Here is a 21,383-nt window from a genome sequence, read left to right as displayed (position 1 = left end):
CCATACTGACATCCTAATTTCACACCTTTAGCCTCCAGAACTATAAGGAATTCATTTCAATTGTTTATAAGCCACCCAGTCTATGGTACTTTTTGTTGTAGTAGCCTGAATGAACTAAGACAGTGAATAGGGACTGCTGGGGCATATATTTAAATACACAGCATGGCCAGAGGCACTTAACTGTCTCAGGCTTCAAAACATGGGCTACAACAGTTCAATATTCAGGTACATTTTCTTAAATAATAAATGTGGCTTAGGCCATAATTCAATTATAAAGTCCTCTCTCCCTGTAGATTTTATTTTATTTTTTTTTCTCCCTGTAGATTTTATTGCTTGATTTTAAACTGCCGACCACCTCCATTTAGCCTATATTACTTTCTAATTGTGTAGTGTTGCCAGGTTTAGCAAATAAGCATACAGCATGCTGTTTAAATCTGAGTTTTTAGTAAAAGTAAATTCTACTCTGGGACAGGTAAAAAGGTATATGTCCCAAATATCTCATGGGATATAGCTAAACTGGAAAAGTACTTGGTATTTAACTGAGCTTCAAATTTAGCTGGACCTCTTATATTTTAATCTGAAACCCTATATTAGTGTGATTCAACATTTAAATTGGCATTATTAGACCTATGGTGGTAGAATTATATCAGCCACTCCAAATTCTCTTCTGTGTTAAAAGCCAAGATGGAGATCGAGGGAAATGTTTTAATACATGTAGCTTGTCTGTGAAATCAGGTATTTCAAATACTCAAAGGATTGCCTACTGAACTCCAGGCAAGCTGGCAGATATTCCTTACTCCCTAAGAAAATATGCTTAAGGGGTGCCTGGATGGCTCAGTGGTTGAGCATCTGCCTTTAGCTCAAGGGATCTTGCCCTGGGAGCAAGTCCCACACCAGGCTCCCTGTAGGGAACCTGCTTTTCCCTCTGCCTATGCTTCTGCCTCTCTGTGTGTGTCTCTCTCTGTGTCTCTCATAAATAAAATAACCTCAAATGCCTATGGTTGTGGGGATGTGCCATCACTCCTTTCAGCTCTGAAATCCTCTCATCTGCCCTTGGCAGAAATCAGAGCCTGGTCACACTGGACCTGGGCCAGAATTCCTTGGGGTATAGTGGAATAAAGATGCTGTGTGATACCTTGAAACTTCACTGTTCCTCCCTCCGAACACTCAGGTTGAAGATAGATGAATCTGATCCTCAAATCCAGAAGCTGCTAAAAGAAATCCAAGAATATGACCCACAACTGACCATCAAGAGTGAGGACCAAGATCCAACCAATAACCGGCCTTCTTCACATGACTTCATTTTCTGAATCCCCTGGACTTATTCCTTCCCAAGTAAAATCCAGGATCATCTACATGATGGTGAACTTCCTCTGAGCCCTCTCAGTGATGTTATGTGCTAGGCCAGATGTTACTGTATCCCTGGTTGTGCCTTCAGCTTCTATGAAACATGCACAGGTGGTTTACTTACCCCTATTATGGACAGAATGCTTGTATCTTGAGTCTATCAAGAGCAATAAAGGTGTGAATGCATTCAAAAAAAAAAAAAAAAAAGAAAAGCTTTAAAAAAGCAAATATATTTAAGAAATTTATAGAATTCAAAAACAGAAAAATATTTTTCCTTGCACATGACAGACTTTAATTCAAGAATCTGAAAGTGAGGGATGCCTGGGTGGCTCAGTGGTTGAGCATCTGCCTTCAGCTCAGGGCATGATCCTGCAGTCCCAGGATTAGGTCGACACTGGGCTCCCTGCATGGAGCCCGCTTCTCCCTCTGCCTCTGTCTCTGCCTCTTTCTGTGTCTCTCATGAATAAATAAATAAAATCTTTAAAAAAATAAAAATAATCTGAGAGTGATTTTCCAGCGAAAGTGAACATGGAATTGTTAACTATAATTTTCAAAGTGCAGAATCATGACATTCATACAAGTATAAACTACATATATCATTGACTTAAGTTAACTGCTGAGTTAACCAATATGAGTTAGCTAATTAGTGAGTATTCAATTTTTCTTTCTCACAATGATAAGGCCAAAAGTTTCCTTTTTAGACATATTTCTTAGGCTGTGGGAGTGAATATTCAATTTTTCTTTCTCACAATGATAAGGCCAAAAGTTTCCTTTTTAGGCATATTTCTTAGGCTGTGGGAGTTTGAAAATGCCTTCACACATAGGTAAGACAGCCTGACCATAAGGTAAAGTTCACATTTAGTCTTAATTACCTCCAATTTTGTGCTTAAATCATTGTATATCTTACTGTTATTGTAATCCTTGCTAATTATGCTGGTGTCTTTGCTTTCATCTAGCCCTATGATTTTTGTTTGTTTTTAATTTTTTGTAGTATTTAATTTTCCCCTTATGGGCTATATTTTCAAGCTATTCACTCAGGTTTGCAATAAATATAACTTCCTTGATTTTTCAATATTTTAATCTCATCTTCATCGTGTGTTACCATTGTGCACAGTGGTAGAAACAATCTGTAAAATCTGAAGAGATTTCAGCCATTCTGAGATTTTAAAACTACATTTATACTATAGTTTCTTTCTTCCATTGGTCAATAATTTATCTTTCTAGATTTTAACCCCCTCATTTAATTCTAAGAATTTATCAAAGAATGGCTTTGTGGGGAGACATCTGTGCTTCTTCAGTGTGTCTCTCCATTGAGATGAATTTTTTTTTTTTTTCATTGAGATGAATTTTAAACCCCATTGGACATGGCCATTCCTCCACATTAGTATTTCTAGCACATCACCTTTCCCAAATGGCCCCCATTCAAGCATTTTATGATTTGTTTACTGATGGTATCATTTTGTCAATGATTCAAGTCCTCACTATATTAACTTGATCTCAGTACTGTATTTATGCCTGATCTAGCTACATAAGTTTGGCATTCCATGATCCTTTTGGGAGTTCTAAGGACTCTACAAGGCTGCCGCTAGCCCATCAACCTAGGCATATCAAGTATTACAGTATTCCCTTCCCATGGAAACAGAACTTTTAGAAGGCTGTACCTCCTGTGAACTTAGAAGAGAAGTAGTGTATAGCTTCTCTCTGTTCTACAACCCCAACCCCTCAGAAGGATCTATTTACATCCTTGTTCCATTGATCGGTGGTCAACTAGAGTGACAGAAGTTGAATACTTATCAAGAGCAGCACTTCAGCCTTTCATCTGGTAATTTCCCTTTTGATCTTTTTTCTTATCCTAAGCCAATGGGATCTTCCTCTGGTCTGGGAAAGTGGGAAAAATTGCCTTTTTACTGTGACATGAACTGGAAACTTTCAGAGGCTTTCTTTTGGGGAAAAAAAAATCCCAGATCTTGAAAAGGAAAATGCTTTTGTTTCTAAGGTCTGTTTTATTCCATGTCAATTTGAAAGTAAAAACTGAAAATTGCTTTTTTTCTCCCTTCTATATTTCTGCAATAACCATTCCACTACATTTTAGAAAGTAAGCCTTGAGTGCCCCAGCTATGTCTCCTAGGGAAAAACAAAGTGGAGAAAGAGTTCAATCATGTGCAGGGGGGTGGGGTAGTGGGGTAGACTGTTTTGTTTTCTTAGCCTGTAATCAAATCTAACTGATGTAGTAAAGACTGTGATGCACACTCCACACCTCCCCCCAACTCCTGCCCTAATTCCAACTTCAAGACCAACACACTCCTTCCCCCAGCTGCCTGGGGTGTTGCTAACCAAAGGCTTTCTCTTAGCTTAAAGAGCTGCCTCACCCCAGGTTAGGGCACCTGCACAGGAGCAGACAACATCAAAGGACAAATAGAGATAGGAAAAGGAAGCCTAGCCCTTTGCCTCAATAAGATATTTCCAAAGGACCATTCCAGCTCCAAAGTTCCCCCAGGGATCTGCTGGGGCCTTTGTTATAACTGCATTGCCCTTCAACCTTTCTCTCTGCCCACTTCTGCTTCCCTCACTTGTTTAAAGTGTTATTCCAAAAAGTACTTCCCAATCAGACTTCTGTGTGCAAATCTCTATTTCAAGAAAATTGACTTACAAAAATACTCCCTAGATATATAGTATCTGTATATATGCCTGGTTAACTAATACTTAGAAATTTGTCATAAAAGGATGGATCAAGAACCATAAGTCCTCATTCTTTAGAAAAAAAAAATCCCTCAACCTCTCCATGATTTCCGCCCCCAACCTTCCTCTTTTATCTTTCCTTCTGCCTTAACTCTTACATCTTACTCTGTATAAGCCACAAACATCTGATTTGCCTCAGTGAATAGAGTATGGAGGTTGTCTAGAGCCCTAATTTATTTATTTCCTAAGTTTACACTCCAAGGCCAACTTTAGAGAACTCCAAGGAATTCCAAGGCTTTGGGAAACATACTTTGCAACATCTCTTGACTCAACTACTTTAGGAAAAACAGATTTTTTTGTCTTTTTAAATATTTATATTTATTTTAATGGGGGAGGGAGAGAGAACAGGGGAGTCAGGGATGGGGGCATAATAGGGGGAGATTCTAAAGCAGACAGACTCCCTACTGATCCAGGAGCCTGATGTGGGGGTCAATCTCACAACCCATGAAGTCAGGACCTGAGCTGAAATCTAGTCAGATGCCCAACTGACTGAGCCACCCAGGGGCCTCTAGAACACAGATCTTATCACCCTGTAGGTAATGACCAGGACAAGAGCAATGGCTTAGATGTTGAACTGTTATATCCATATAAGCACATTGCCCCAGTATAGTTATCAGCTTTTTATTCTAATGTTTACTAACTTAGTGAATTTGTAATCTAATATTTTCCAATCACTTTAATTTTACTTAAGTACCTTTCTAATCCTATTGATAGTTATGAGATCAAAATCATTAAAGAACATTGCTGTTAAAGCTAAGATATAATCCTGTACATTTGGGGAAATATTCTTAAATATTTTAATCATAGGCTTTTGAGAAAAGGAAAACTAGGCTGATGTTGGAATGAATGTCTATTATGTGTTGGTCAGCTTTCTGGAGTCGGGTAAAAACTATATATATATATATGTATATGCATATATACATATATATATATATAATATATAAAATAAAAAATCCCTGGTCATCCAGCACCCTTACTAATGTAAGGAAAAGTACACTGTGCCTTATGTTTTTATCTTTGTTTTTGTACAAAAAAGATTCTGAGGAATCTATATTCCAGAAGTCAAAATGTTAACTTTCTGGGAGGAATTTTGTTATTAATAAGAACTATGAAGAAACTGAGATTTATGTTCATTGTCACAGTATGAAAATATTCATATATTGCCACAGTTTCTGTATCTTCTAAATCATGGTAGAAAATTGTTTGCTACTTAATAGTCCCACCCCAAATTTCTCTTACCAACAGAAATCTATTCTATTTACTAACACACAGGTGAAACTGTCCTTCAGGAGATGCTAATCACCTGTCTGGCCCCATGTAGTGGATTTTGATGTATATAAGCCAAACTTCATAATCTTATTCTTATTGCCAATAGTTGGTTAAGGCATAGATATGTGATAAAATTTTGCCTAAGAGATTTGAGGAAGAAATGGTTCCAGATGGATTATAGGATATTCTCTTCAATTTAAAACACACACACACACACACACACACACACACACACACGAAAGCCTAGAATTCACCACCTCAACATCTTGAATGAAGACATGATACTTAAACTTCCTACATCCATTTTCAAACCACAACAATAAAAACCAATGAAATTTTAAAGATTTTGAGCAGCACTCTGATACCACTGAGCTACCAAAACAACCAATAATGGAAATACTATACCACAGAAAACTTTTCTATAGAAATAAATATGACTCTCATTATTTAAAGACCACCTTGATCTGGTATTCTGTAACCAAAATCAAATGCATCCCAACTGATATACCCCATGAGCACAGACATTGAGAGCAATTTGAATCTCCTCCTCTCAAGACCTCTGGATCTCTCCTGTTGACTTGATACATATCTAATATATCCTGCCAATTCCTTTTATTTTGTCAGCTTATTTCACATTCTTCAAACATTTATTGAGCACGTGTAATATGCTTAATTGTTCAATACAGTTACCAATATAATCATAAGCTTTCGAAGCATTTTAAAGAAGGAACTATATAAGCTTCCTAAGGTTCTAATAACCATAAATGAAGTGACTTAAAATAACATAAATATATTCTCTCATTGTTCTGGAGGCTAGAAATCTGAAATCTAGTTATTAGCAGAGTCATATTCCCTTTTAAGACTGTAAGAAAGTATCTCTCCTTATACTCTCCTAACTTCTATTGGTTGCTTCCAGTCCTGGGCATTTCTCAGCTTGTGGCACATCATCCTATCTCTCTCTCTCTTCACGGAACAGTCTTCCTCTGTGTCTCTCTATTTCTCTAAATCTCCTTCTGTATAAGGATATCAGTTATTGGTTTTATGGTACACCCTCATCTGGTATGACCTTACCTTAACCTGAATATGTCTGCAAACATGCCATTTCCAAATAAGGGCACATTTACTGGTTCTGGGAGAACATAAAATCTGGTGGGACACCATTGAAATCTGTACAGGGAGCAATGTGATCTAATTGGAGTTTCAAAAATCTTGCTCTGCTGCAAAGTGGACCACTTTTCTGTTTTTCTAATATTCTGCTTTTCTAACGTGATGTAGGTCTGGAAATCAGATCACCAAATAAATCAGATTAACATCTAAATAAGTCTTATGAAAAAGGCAAAGTTCTCTCCTAATGCCCATAAAGCATTTACATTGGAGAATAAATCTATACCTTTCGTCTTTTAGAATGTTTTGTGACAATTGAATCCATCTTTCAGGTTTTTATATACTTTCTGATAGGGTGAAGATGATTGTGTGTTTTTCAGATAGATGAACTGTTATTAATCATATATAATTCACATGTTCATTATACTAGTATTTATTCATTCAAAATGGTTATTTTCCAGTTACTTCTGTAGGCTCTGGGAATATTGGAGTGAATAACAACAACAACAAAAGATAAAAAGAAAAGAAAGTTCTTGCTGATATGAAGGTTAAATTCTAATAGGAAAGTAGGAAATTTAGATGTTAAGCAAGCAGATATAAAATATAGATAAATAAAATAATGGTAGGTGGTAACAGTGCTATGAAGGAAAACAAAGGAGGACAAGAAGAGAATTATAGCATTTTCATTTCAGATCAGACCATTAGAGAAGATGTCTCTGAGGAAGTGACATTTGGCAGAGATATGAGTGATGTGAGAATCAAAACCCATTGATGACCCCACATTTCCCTTGGGATACAATCAAAACTTTACATTGTTGGAAAAGCCATTGTTAATTCCCTTGCTTCATGTAGTTCACTGGTTAACATAATAAAGCATTTCTTTATTAGGATCAACATGTTTTCCATCAGTAAATCCCAGATATACTTACATTTACAAAGTTAAAGCAGTTTAACTTTGAACTTTAAAACATAGACATATACACACACAGTATTTTATTTAGTGGTTTCCTACTGGGAAACTTCTCAAGAATCTCAAATAGTCTATAATTTAGCCTAATATTTAACTTCTAAGCCTAATAATTAAAACCCATTTTCTTGCAAATGTATATTCTGTTTGCTATGTGTATATATATATGTTATTATAAATGTATGTTTATTCTCAAAAAATAATTTAAGCTATTAGAATTAATATTTTGAAAATCTCTGCTTTTTATTCCTTTTTTGTCTCATAACACAATTATAAAACATGGTTAGTATTTTAACTTCTACTAATTCCAAAACAGAGTTGTAATTCTTCAATGATAAATGATGATAAAAATAACAATGAAAAAAATGTCATATAGGGGGAATATGAAAATCCATCCATATATCCTAAAAGGAAACTGAATTTCTATAACAGCTATCAGGTAAAACTACTTAACATATTCAACTAGACAAGGGTCTTAAAAGCAATTAAATTCAAATGTTTCTGGAGAATAAAGTTAATTCTAGTCACCTCTTAGACACATATGTTTTCAATGATTTGAGACACAATTTAGCAAGGATAGAATTATTATATGTAGGTCAAACATGTACTCTGCTGACAAAGCTAGTACAAAGCAGGAAATATCAAGTATCTTTGATAGCACCGTCTTAAATTACAAAGTACATGACAGTAATGGGGCAAACTACCAGCAGAAGGGTAACTTAACGACTACGTTAGTACTATTCTGAGACTGAAACAAATAGGGAGTCCTGAACACAGGTCTAACAAAACAGAATAACATGAGGCATAGATGAGAGTCAGTTTGCACAGCCACAGGTTCAGTGTGTATTAAAATATCGAGGTACAGTACATGTGTCATGGTTGGTAAAGAGTATAATAGTAATTGCAATGAGTAGTAAAATTATTTAATAGTATTTTAGTATATCTGATTTATCTAGCATACAGAATCTGTTTTGCGATTCAAGTTTGGAAAATGGAGCATAGATTTTATTGTATATGTCTGTTGCAAGCAAAGTTATGCTGATATAGATATTTTAATTATTTCAGGTGCATAGAGAAAGCATCTAAACTTAGAGTTTAGAAGGTCTTCAATGAGGAAGGAAGCTCTTCCAAAGAGCTGGGGAAGACATAGTGTATCCACAGCCCTACGACTACACATACACACACACATACACACGCACACAGAAAAGCCTAATTTTTTCTGGGCTCGGGCTTTGATTGCAGAAGACAGAAGAGTGTTAAAAATTTGTTGTGTGGACTTTACTCATTCCTTAAATAAGTTTGCAGTTCTTTGTGTTTTTGAAACTATCCCTCTGTAGTGGTTGGCATGGGGAAATGGAAAAGGGGGCCACGTCGGCTCCTTGTGACAAGGTCCTTAGGAAAACTGTCCATTTAACCCATTATCAGGGTACAGACCTCAGCATGTCTTGATGGTATGACACTGTGACCCTCCTTTGTTCTCCCATCCTCCTAAAAGGCCAGGGAGCTTCTCATCAGCTCCCCAACTGCCCTTCCCCTGCTGGCTCTTTCACATGTCCTGAAGCAATTAGCTTAAAAGAGCCCTTGAGTGTTGACAATCTGTCAGTAATCACTGTTTAAACTTTCTTTGATTTCTTCTCCCTTTTTTTTCTTCCTTTTTGTTTTTCTCTGGGTTAATAGGAGGACCTCAGCCAACAGCTGTCTCTATGTGTTTAACCAACTGTTTACTGAATGGTCTATGCAAGGAGCACAGCCATTTCACACTCCCTTGATGGAATCAGGCTAAAATGAGTGGAACTCCTGGTCCCAGGAACTAGCTCAGTATATTCCCACACACCTTACCTTCTCCTGACTTCCTCTGCATTTAGTCTGAGTGCAGTTCACCCTCATGATAAGTGTGACCTGTGTCCAGATGATCATGACAGATGGTGGAGACAAAAACTGTAGTGAGAGAGGAAGGCAAGAATGGAGAGATATGGGAAAATAAGATGGGAGGCAGTGACTTCAATATGCTACCAAATACTCGGTCACTAATAATAATGATGTCATTTCATGGTAAAGTCTTGGACGGAATTAATATGATTCCTAGTATCACAGCACAGTGATAGCTCTGTCACAGCAAAAGGTCACATGCAACCTCTATAAATTGATAATGATTGGAAATTATTGGAATGAATTGATTAATTTGTGCTTCAAGTTAAGTCACATGTTAAATACTTTTTAAATATTCAGTTTAAATGGCTTCAATATTAAAAGAAGATATTTTATAATTATTATTTATATATTGGTGCACATATTTATATTACAGTACTGATTATTAAATATTCTGAATATTATCCACATGCCTAAAGTGTTTAAAAACGAGTTTTTTACTTGGACTTAGGTCTGTTAACAATTTCTAGAAGCATAGATAATAAAATGTCAGGAAATATGTCTCAATTATTGTGTATAAATTTGACAATTCTTCCAACAATCTTGGAATAGCCAGGTTATGAATGAATTGGGATTCTTTGACTATATAATGAATTTCTATAGAATTAGTTTATAACAGTTTACAGTAGCTTATAAATACAATTTTTCTTTATCTTTATAAAAATGACAATATGAGCATCAGTATGTTTACAAATGTCAACTGAACTGATAAAAATATTGTGGAGGCCGAGAAAAATCAAGGCCATTCCACCTCAAGTTTAGCATTAGCACAAGTACAGCCATCTTAGGCCCCTGTGAATAAGAGCTGAAATTTACATTACTTCAGTTACAGGAAGAAAACAGCTTACAGCTTAACATCCTAGAAAGCCCCCTATTAGAATAAGAACAGAGCCCAAGCCAAGGGCAGGAAGGTCCTATTAGAATAAGAACAGAGCTCAATGCCCTTGAAAGCCCCATATCAAAATGTAAATAGAACTTGAGAAATTCCTCCACCCCTTCTGAAAAAATCCCATAGACTCGCCTATAAAAAAACTAAGCTGAAACCCACCTCGGTGTCCGGGGTCTGTCCAAGTCCCTGCTCCACGGTGTCGGGTATACTTGGACCCAAGCTCGAGCTTGCAAATAAACTCTCCTGCGTTTCCATCGGTGTCGGCTCCTTGGTGGTTTCTCGGATTCGCAATCTTGGGCACAACAATATTTTCTCAGGACAGAGCACATAATCAACAGATCTTAATTTCTTTAGATAATTGGAACATTATGCAAACAAAGCATGAAAGTGATTGTTCATAGTTTTTGTTTGTTTACTCTCTTGTTTTCATATTGTATCTTTTTGTTCTTTTATTTCTGTTTTATATAATAACTTCAAAACTGAAAGAGACAGGAAAATAAATTGATATAGCTATAACCAGGTATGGAAGGTCTATTATCTAGAGAGTTTTAGAACAGGATGTTACTTGCATTTATCTCTCCATTTTTTATTTAACCTCTAAGTTTCATATTGGTGCGGACTCAAGGGAGAGGTCATGTCTTGATTGAATACCTTTCTGAAGTGTATTGGTCTAAGGTCATCCATTGTTCAAGGATCCCTGGAGAATTTATTCTTTTCTCATACAAAATCTTGCTCTCTTTTTTATGGTGATAGTCACAGTAACACATTTTATCTCATGGCAGACATAGGCTGACTTTCCTGGACTAATTTTTCACCCCATAGATGTTGCTCCTTGCCACCTTTATCTAAGACCAGGACAAGGTATTTGATCAATGTTCACATACAACTTTACTCTTTTATTCTAGAGTAACTAAATTAGTTAGTATGATTATTTGTTGAAAGTCTGAGCCTAAAAAAGAAGAAAGAAAGAGAGAAAGAAAGAAAGAAAGAAAGAAAGAAAGAAAGAAAGAAAGAAAGAAGTCTGAGCCTTCTACCAAAGCGAAGTCAATATTTGCTATGTGAAATTCTCTACAAAGCATTTTATTTGGATTAGCTCACTTAATCTCAAGAAATGATAATTTTGAGGGATGAGGAAACCAAGGAAAGGAGAGGTTAACATATTAGCCCAAGATCTTGGAACTGAGTATGAATTTGGGCAAACTTTTCCAGAGCCAACAATGTTAGTTACCATGTTACACTGGCTCTGATCCTGAACAGACAGCTTCAAGGGGCAGAGCCCATCTATTCTTATTTGTGCTCTATCCAGTGTACAGCACGCCATGTACATTTAGCACATGGTCAATAAATAGTTGTTGCTAATGAATAGTAGCTAATGAATAGTTGAGCTAATGAATAGTATTTTCACTCTTTTCTAGGACAAATACACCATTATTTATTAAACACTTTGAACTCCTTTGGGAAAACCATGAGGGACTGCCTAAAAATGAAGTTAACAGTAAACAATTCAGAAATAAACTGCCAGGGGTTGTATCTCTCTTCTGCAGACGCTAGCCAAGTGATTTTGTGCATTTTGTCGGTTTAAATGTCTCCTATGTCACATGGATATGAAGCCATCATTATAACTTATGTCATAGGGCTGTAGAGAATAGTAATGCATAGAGATTCTGATAGAAAGTTTTTTCTCAAACCATGTTGAATATTATTATTATTATTATTATTATTATTATTATTTATAGATTTTTTTTCAGGATTTATTATACTAAAACACTTCAGTAAAATACTTCAATAATTTTTAAAGAAAGTACCACAGCAAAATAGAAGTCCTTACCAAAATAATTTATTTGTCGGTATTTAATGTAATTCTTTGTCCATTTAATCTACAAATACTGATTAAGTAGTAATTATAGTTATAGGCATTTTGATTGTTACTGAGATACCAGAGAGAGAAAAACATCCTTCATAGACCATAGAATCTAATGAGAAAAAATGTGAATATCATTACAAAATTAGACACAGGAAGTACAGAACATTATGGTAAATTATATATATAGTATTATAATTATATTAATATATAATTATATATATATTTAAAGATCTTATTGGCTTTTCTCGATGATTCACAAACAGTGCAATACCTCCTCTACCAGGTAGAAAGAAGCTCCAGTAAATGATATTTTAGATAAATAAAAATATATATGAAAATTTACTAAAATCATAGAGTACTTGTATTCCTTTCCAAAATCTAACATAGGAAAAAAGAAGAATGACAATTACAAAATAATGCTTAGAAGAAGCAAGGCCTGATTACTGAGCTGTTGTAATTCATGTAAATATTATTTATATTTGTTTCTTTTTTTGTAAGATTTTATTTATTTTTTCATGAGAGACACACACAGAGAGGCAGAGACATAGGCAGAGGGAGAAGCAGGCTCACTGCAGAGAGCCTGATGTGGGACTCCACCCCGGGACTCCAGGATCATGCCTTGGGCTTAAGGCAGGCGCCAAGCTGCTGAGCCACCCAGGGATCCCCTTATATTTGTTTCAAATGCTCTGAGACACTAATAGAGGATGTTAAATCAGGGAGAAAGCTGTGACATACTCATTTCTTACTTGCCCTGTACTCCATCTTAATGTTAGTTAATGTCATTAACAAAGCAAGCGAGAAATAAGTCATATCTTTATAAGTTGAAAATGAAGTACAATCCTACGACTTGTTCATTGTCAACCTTTGAAAGGTATAATTTGAATAAAATGCACACTTTCAACAAATTGTATTCATATGTCTACATGTCCATCCTATTTTCTACCCTTTCCAAGTCTGTCATGATGTCACAAATGCCAACACATGGATTTCAGTCACTTCCTATTTTCCAATGCACAGCATCTCAATTCCCAGTTCCCCAGGTGGCAGTGCCAATCCAAATCCTCATGGCTCCATTATGGATCAAAATTTCATGTTTTTTGAATCCTTCTCAATTCAATAGCCAGTGTTTCTCTTAGTAGCCATATACTTCCTCTTAAATTCTCCCACTGCAAATTCAATTGTTTCTTGGATTTATTACACAGAGAAATCTACTGTGCTCCAAAATCTCCTTAAAAACTTGCATATTCATGGCCCCCACTGCACTTGGCAAAGGAAGAACTCTCTCATTCTTAGTACTAACTCCTTAAAAATAAGTGAAAGTTAAAAATCATAATTATTACTTATTTTTGCATACACAGAATCACACACAATACAGACCTGATTTTATTGTATATTCAGCCAAAATGGCTATATTGTATGTAAATATAAAATAAAAGATTATCCGTTGTCTTATTAGAATAGCCTTTATTTTGTCATACTAATTATTTGGGATATTACATTTACATTGGCTTTATACTTTAGGTTGAATAGTCAAAGGGATTTTTTGTTTTGTTTTGTAAACTCTTAGAACATCTTAACGTGCATAAATATTTGTAAGAAGGGATTTGTTTAAGCTACTATATCAGAAGTACTCAAAAGTAGCTACAGGGATTGTACACACAGCTAGACAGATATTGCTTTGCAATAGCCCTTGGCTACAATGAACTAATTAGTCTGATTAATGGATTACACTGGTCTAAAGAGTTTGTTTTGGACCTATCTTATGGATTACAGAGTGTTAAAATATTCGAAATAAAATTTGTTTTTCTTAAGTTCCAAGAAGTGTTTTACTGCATTATTAACCACCTTAGAGTATAAAAAAATTCAGATTTTACCTAGAGAGTCATGAAAAAGAATACATATAATTAACTATAAAGCAGATGCCACATTAACCAAACAACTATCATTCCAGATACCCAGAGACATAGAGACAATTATTTTAGAAACATCAAAGTTTGAAATTTCCTTAGTATATAGGAACAGCAGAAATGAGCTACTCATTTCCCAGAGGAAACCCAAAACTCAGGTAAAGTATAATCATGAACATGTTTATTTTTGTCACTAAACGTAATGTAGAGAGCATTCAAAATAGTGGTAAATGATTCTGATGGATCTTTCCCTTTGGAAAATGAACATGCTCATATTGTTCTCATCATTAAACAGACAAAAAAATCCCAGAAACTTCTATTAAGCTCCTTGCCCTCAGTTATTGCAAACATCCATCCCTCTTTTCCTTGTCCTTCTAATGGTGTATATTCAAATTGTGTTCTCTTTCTTTCTCAGTCTTCCCATTCATCCTGAAGTATTACTATAGAAATCTCTTGGGGCACCTGGGTGGCTCAGTCCATTAAACATCTGCCTTCAGCTCAGGCCATGATCTTAGGGTCCTGGGATGGAGCCCTGTGTGGGGCTTCATCTACTTTGGCCTCTCACCCACTCTCTTGTGAGCACACACACACTCTCTCTTAAATTAATAAAATCTTTTTAAAAAACTTTCTAAGAATTCCAGTGATCAGCTTATTGCCAAATTCAATAGATAATTCAGTTATATTTTCATCTATCTGAAAATGAATTAATTAAATCACTTCTTTCTTTTAAAACTCTCTTCCTTTTGTGTTAAAACTTTCTTCTGGTCTTCTATCTCTAGATCCTCCTTATCTTTATATTCCTTCCTTGAGCTTTATTTAAAATTATTTTTGCATAACATATAAAAAGATTTGTGTAAATCAGCTCACACCCTTTTTGTTGTATGATTGTTGAGGCTATGACTTCTAGTACTGTGCTGAATAGCAGTGGTGAGAGTGGACATCCCTGTCGTGTTCCTGATCTTAGGGGAAAGGCTCCCAGTGCTTCCCCATTGAGAATTATATTTGCTGTGGGTTTTTCGTAGATGGCTTTTAAGATGTCGAGGAATGTTCCCTCTCTCCCTACACTCTGAAGAGTTTTGATCAGGAATGGATGCGTATTTTGTCAAATGCTTTCTCTGCATCTATTGAGAGGATCATACGGTTCTTGGTTTTTCTCTTGCTGATATGATGAATCACACTGATTGTTTTATGAGTGTTGAACCAACCTTGTGTCCCAAGTAGGTATAAACCCTACTTGGTCATGGTGAATAATTTTCTTATTGTACTGTTGGATCCTATTGGCTAGTATCTTGTTGAGAATTTTTGCATCCATGTTCATCAGGGATATTGGTCTATAATTCTCCTTTTTGGTGGGGTCTTTGTCTGGTTTTGGAATTAAGGTGATTCTGGCCTCATAGAATGAATTTGGAAGTACTCCATCTCTTTCTATCTTTCCAAACAGCTTTAGTAGAATAAGTATGGTTTCTTCTTTAAACGTTTGATAGAATTCCCCAGGGAAGCCATCTGTCCCTGGACTTTTGTGTCTTGGGAGGTTTTTGATGACTGCTTCAATTTCCTCCCTGGTTAGGGGGGCCTGTTCAGGTTTTCTATTTCTTCCTGTTCCAGTTTTGGTAATTTGTGGCTTTCGAGGAATGCGTCCATTCCTTCTAGATTGCCTAATTTATTGGTGTATGTCTGTTCATAATATGTTTTTAAAATCGTTTGCATTTCCTTGGTGTTGGTAATGATCTCTCCTCTCTCATTCATGATTTTATTAATTTGATTCTTCTCTCTCTTCTTTTTAATAAGGCTGGCTAATGGTTTATCTATCTTATTAATTCTTTCAAAGAACCAAATCCTGGTTTTGTTGAATCGTTCCACAGTTCTTGGCCAACAGTTCATGGCCAACACACACATGAGAAAATGCTCTGCATCACTTGAATCAGGGAAATACAAATAAAAACCACAATGAGATACCACCTCACACCAGTGAGAATGGGGAAAATTAACAAGGCAGGAAACCACAAATGTTGGAGAGGATGTGGAGAAAAGGGAACCCTCTTGTACTGTTGGTGGGAATGTGAACTGGTGCAGCCACTCTGGAAAATTGTGTGGAGGTTCCTCAAAGAGTTAAAAATAGACCTGCCCTATGACCCAGCAATTGCACTGCTGGGGATTTACCCCAAAGATTCAGATGCAGTGAAACGCTGGGACACCTGCACCCTGATGTCTCTAGCAGCAATGCCCACAAGAGCCAAACTGTGGAAGGAGCCTCGCTGTCCATCGAAAGATGAATGCATAAAGAAGATGTGGTCTATGTATAAAATGGAATATTCCTCAGCCATTAGAAATGACAAATACCCACCATTTACTTCAATGTGGATAGAACTGGAGGGTATTATGCTGAGTGAAATAAGTCAATCGGAGAAGGACAAACATTATATGTTCTCATTCATTTGGGGAATATAAATACTAGTGAAAGGGAATAGAAGGGAAGGGAGAAGAAATGGGTAGGAAATATCAGAAAGGGAAATGGAACATGAAGACTCCTAACTCTGGGAAACGAACTAGGGGTGGTGGAAGGGGAGGAGGGCACGGGGTGGGGTGAATGGGTGACGGGCACTGAGGAGGGCACTTGATGGGATGAGCACTGGGTGTTATTCTGTATGTTGGCAAATTGAACACCAATGAAAAATAAATTTATTATTAAAAAAATCAACTCACGCCCAATTATTCTCCTTCTAAAATCTCCCAAAGTAAATGCCGCATCTGCCATTCACATAGATCCCCAGATTCCTTCTCTGCTGAGATATAGAACATTATCCCAAATGTAACAGCATCCATATCCTTTTGGCAACTTTAGCCATTTCTCCAAGTAAATTACTACCATGTGTTCACTCCAGTCCATCCTCCATCAAACCATAGGAATTATTTTGTAAAATGCAAATCACTTGCTCAAAATTCTGTAGAATTGTGTTTAGGAAAGATTTCACACTCTTTACCTTTGCACAAAGTTGAGCCCCATTTTACCAGTTCCTCATAATTTTCTTTATCTATAATAAACTCTTTAATTAAATCATGTTAAAATATTTTTTCTAATTGTGTAATACTACTATATTCATTCTTGAATCAAGTACCAACTATCTGCCAAACACTTTCTCTAGGCACTGGGCCTACAAGGAAGATTAAGGTATACATTCTGACTCTCAGTCTATTAGAGTGAAGATACCAAATAGAAAGAATTACAAAATAGAGTAATGCTGTAATGATAGACAAATGTGCATATACTACATTTAAGAGGAGAACTTAGCTCAGAGTACTCTATGACATGGAAAGCTCCCAAAAGGAAAATATGTCTTGGAAAATAATATTATATTTGTCTTGGAAAGTAATAGTCTTAAAGAATTCAGAAGATTTAGGTGAAAAGCAAGGTAAAAATGAGATATTTAGGGACAAGGACCATTTAAAAATATGTATTTTCTAACTAACTACCTAGTTATGTATGTTGTCCTCAAATTTTTAACTTCAGCCTAAAACTTACCCTGAACTATGGATTTTGTTTTAGCTATATTCCCAATATCTCCAAATAGATCTTTAATATCTATCTAACTTTCACCTTAATGCCTAATATTCAGTAGTAATCTCTAAACGCAATGGTCCATCAATGTTCCTACATCCTCCTTATACCATTCTTCTAGTTGCTTAGGCAAAAAACTTTGAAATCTTTTTTAATTTTTATTTTTATTTTATACTCACATCCAATCTACTTGGTGTGTCTCTATGTAGAGAGTACTTGCCCCATCTCATGTCTTACTGCCTCACCTTTTCCTTGTCTTTTCCATTTTTTGCTCAAACGTCCTTTTTTTTTTTAGTCTTTCTGAAGATTTATTTTCATTTTTTTATTTTCATTATTTTACTTTATTTTAAACTAAAATCACTCTCCTGGCCACCTTTATTTGCCATTTCTGCTTTATTTATCTTTGTAGTATTTATCAGTACCTGACATGATTATATATTTACCTAATTTTTGGTTTATATGTCTTCTTTTTAAAATATACACTCTATGAGAATAATTGTTATGACATATAATTATCTGTTTTGTTCATTGTGGAATAACTAGTAGTTAGAGAGTTCTTGGCAGCAGTAGCTGCTTAATAAATATTTTATGTTTGAGGCAATAAATATAATTTCATTGTCAGATGATACATCTTTTAAAAAGCAGTCCTATTGAGAATCTGAAAAGTTAATTGAATTGTACAGAAGTATTTTCCTATTATTCTAAAATGACTAAATAAATCAGACTTAATAAAATAAAAACTTAATAAATCAGACTTAACCCTCCATTGTAGGAGGTCTTTGGATTTATTATTGTTATTATTGGAATAAATAGTAAAAGGTCTTTATCATCATATATTGGTGCTTTAATATTTTTTTAAACAGGTGCTATGCTAAATATTTTACACAGAGATAGCTTCACATTTAATTCTTGCAATCAGCCTGTGAGATAAGGTGGATCATTTCACTCTGTTAAGGTTTAGAAATCTTAAAAAATGTGGATCAATTGGCAAACAGAGAGAAGATTTAAATCCAGGCATTCTGGCTCAGGAGTATATGTTTTAGGCATTTTCCCTTAAATGATTTGGATATAAAAGAATGGTTATAATAAATAAATAAATACAACTTTATTTAACCTCTGAAATCAAAACATTATCTATTTTTCTAAAGTCCCAATTCTTGGGGATCCCTGGGTGGCTCAGTGGTTTGGCGCCTGCCTTTGGCCCAGGGCGTGATCCTGGAGTCCCCGGATCGAGTCCTGCATGGGGCTCCCAGCATGGAGCCTGCTTCTCTCTCCTCCTGTGTCTCTGCCTCTCTCTCTCTCTCTCTCTCTCTCTCTATGTCTATCATAAATAAATAAATCTTTAAAAAAATAAAAAATAAAAATAAAATAAAGTCCCAATTCTGTAGAAAATATCTATATAACTAGATTTTTTTAAAATATAAATACATTTGTTCTTGCATTAAGGAAAGTGAAGAAGAGTTAAATATAACAGAATTCTCTATTTTATATATGTATCTGTGAATAATCAAAGTCACACTTCTTTTGCCTTTTTGGACAATATCATGTGAGGATTTGCTGTTTAACTATTAAAAGACATAATTTTCTAATATAAGTAACCTAGGTCCCTCATTCAGTTTTCCTCAGTAATTTATATCAGGTCTTTGTTACCACATCTGTTATTAATTTAAAATGCCTCTAGTCATGTTCAACCTCTACTTTTTAGTTAAAGAAAGAAGTTTTAATAGATTGAATTTAAAAATTACTTTATAAAAACATTCAACATCTCTTTTTCCCTTTGTCTTTGTAATTCACCTTCAAAAAACACTTTGATAATCTCTGATGGTAAAGGTCTATTTATTTCTAACTTTGTTTCAAAGACCTGAACTGGTTGTCTCCTCTGGCCCAGATTTAATTAAATACAGGTATAATTTCTAATTTTCCATCAAACTGGTTTAGCAATGTTATATTCCTCTGGGGTAGTTCAGCTTCTTTCTCTGCTTTTTTTTTTTTTTTTTTTTTTTGACAGCTTGTGTCAAAAATTGATTCTGATTCCAAACAGATGGAATATTCTCCTTTATCCAGTGCCCCTAACTAACCAAAGACCAACAATAGGAGAGATGCAGCTAACTCTCTTCTGATGATTCTTGTCTTAGACATTTCAAACAACAAAATTCCCTCCTGAGAAAATTATGTTCAGTCATATAACCTTTAAGTGAAAGGATTTGGCTTCAAATGTATTGGTATTTTTTCTTCTTTGTGAACAGCAGATTATTCTCCTTTGTACTAAATTAATGTCTGAGGGAAATGAATGTCAGAAATTTGGCCCACACAATATTCCATTTCCTTGTCAGTGTCTACCAGGTCTTTTTGGCAGCAGCAAAAAGGAATAGCAAGCCACTTTGAATAAAATGTTCTGTATTAATCAAAGGGAAACACAACACATTAATTTTGCTTCTAAACTGTTAAATTATAGCCATGACAAAATATGGACTTAAAACACTGCTTTATAACAATGTCTTCAATAGGGCCAATGCTTTACCGAAATGTTACACACCTCATGCTTGTAATTAAGCTGCCATACTTGTATTGAGTTACTCCAAATTATTTTTCATTTATAAGGAATACAAACTTTTAAGTTACTTTTTTGAGTTTTCTCATAGGGAAAAAAAACTCCAATATATGGACACAGATGGCAAAGTATATTTTTGAGGCCAGACTAAGTTCTAAATCTCCCAAATTTTCTGACTTTCTTAAAGCACTGTTTGTTTCTATAGAATATGTACCATGTGGGAGATTCAGTTCATCCCCTTGTGAGCTAACTCCATTTTTCCAATGCCAGACAGTACTGGAGTAGGATGGAGGTTTCTTTTTACTTTACTGGCTTTCACTAGTAGTTCAGTTTAAGGTATCATTTGAAGGTTCGAATCCTTTGAAGAAAGGTTGTGTTTTCAGGGTATTTCAGAAGGATTATGCAAACCTTGAGGCAACTAATGTGGTCAATTATTCACAAAAAGTCCTCAACTCATGGATTTAACATAAATCATGATCATGGTTAGTGATCACTTGAACAGACTGCCTGAATTGGCTCATCTCCTATTGACTCTGTCAGTTAGCTTTTGAGACATAAAACCACCACAAACCTTAGTAACTGAAAACAATAAACATTTATTTTGAGCACAATTCTGGGAGTCATCAATTTGGGTTGGACTCATCTGGATGGTGCTTCTTGTCGGACTTGGGTTTGCTCATTTGTGTGCAGTCATCAACTCCATTGAGGGACCATTCATCTGAGATGACCTAATCTAGAATGACCTCCAATGACCTCCATCCACTCCTGAATTTGCATCTAGTTGACTATCTTGCTTATCTAGCAAATGGGTCTAATGGCAAAAAGAGACTAATTTCCAAGGCACAAATAACTCTTCGAGCCCTGAATTAGCATGTTTATTAATGTCTTATTGACCAAAGGATGTCATATGGTCAAAGCATAAGATTAAAGGAAGCATGTGGACATTTTTACAATCAATTTATTATCCCCTGGCTTTGTCAATGTAACTGTAATCTGCTAGGCTATCAAACTATAAATTCTAACCTTGCTGTGTTTCACAACAAACTTTGATTAGTTCCTTCAAAGATAATCCTATGACTTACTCTAGTCCTCCAAATTCTATAACCTTTTCTGAAATCCTTTTGATATGTTCCCTGGTGATCCTGCAGTGCATTTCCTCTTGCTGCAGTAAGCTGACAATTTTTAATTTGTTTGACTAATGATGTGTTCCTTGTGGACACAGTGGGACTTTGAATAGTGAGCTTTATTAGTGTATGTTGAG

Source organism: Vulpes vulpes, chromosome 14 (assembly GCF_048418805.1).
Source record: "Vulpes vulpes isolate BD-2025 chromosome 14, VulVul3, whole genome shotgun sequence".
Classification (NCBI taxonomy): domain Eukaryota; kingdom Metazoa; phylum Chordata; class Mammalia; order Carnivora; family Canidae; genus Vulpes; species Vulpes vulpes.
The sequence above is the reverse complement of the archived record's forward strand: the minus strand, read 5'-3'. Positions refer to the sequence as shown.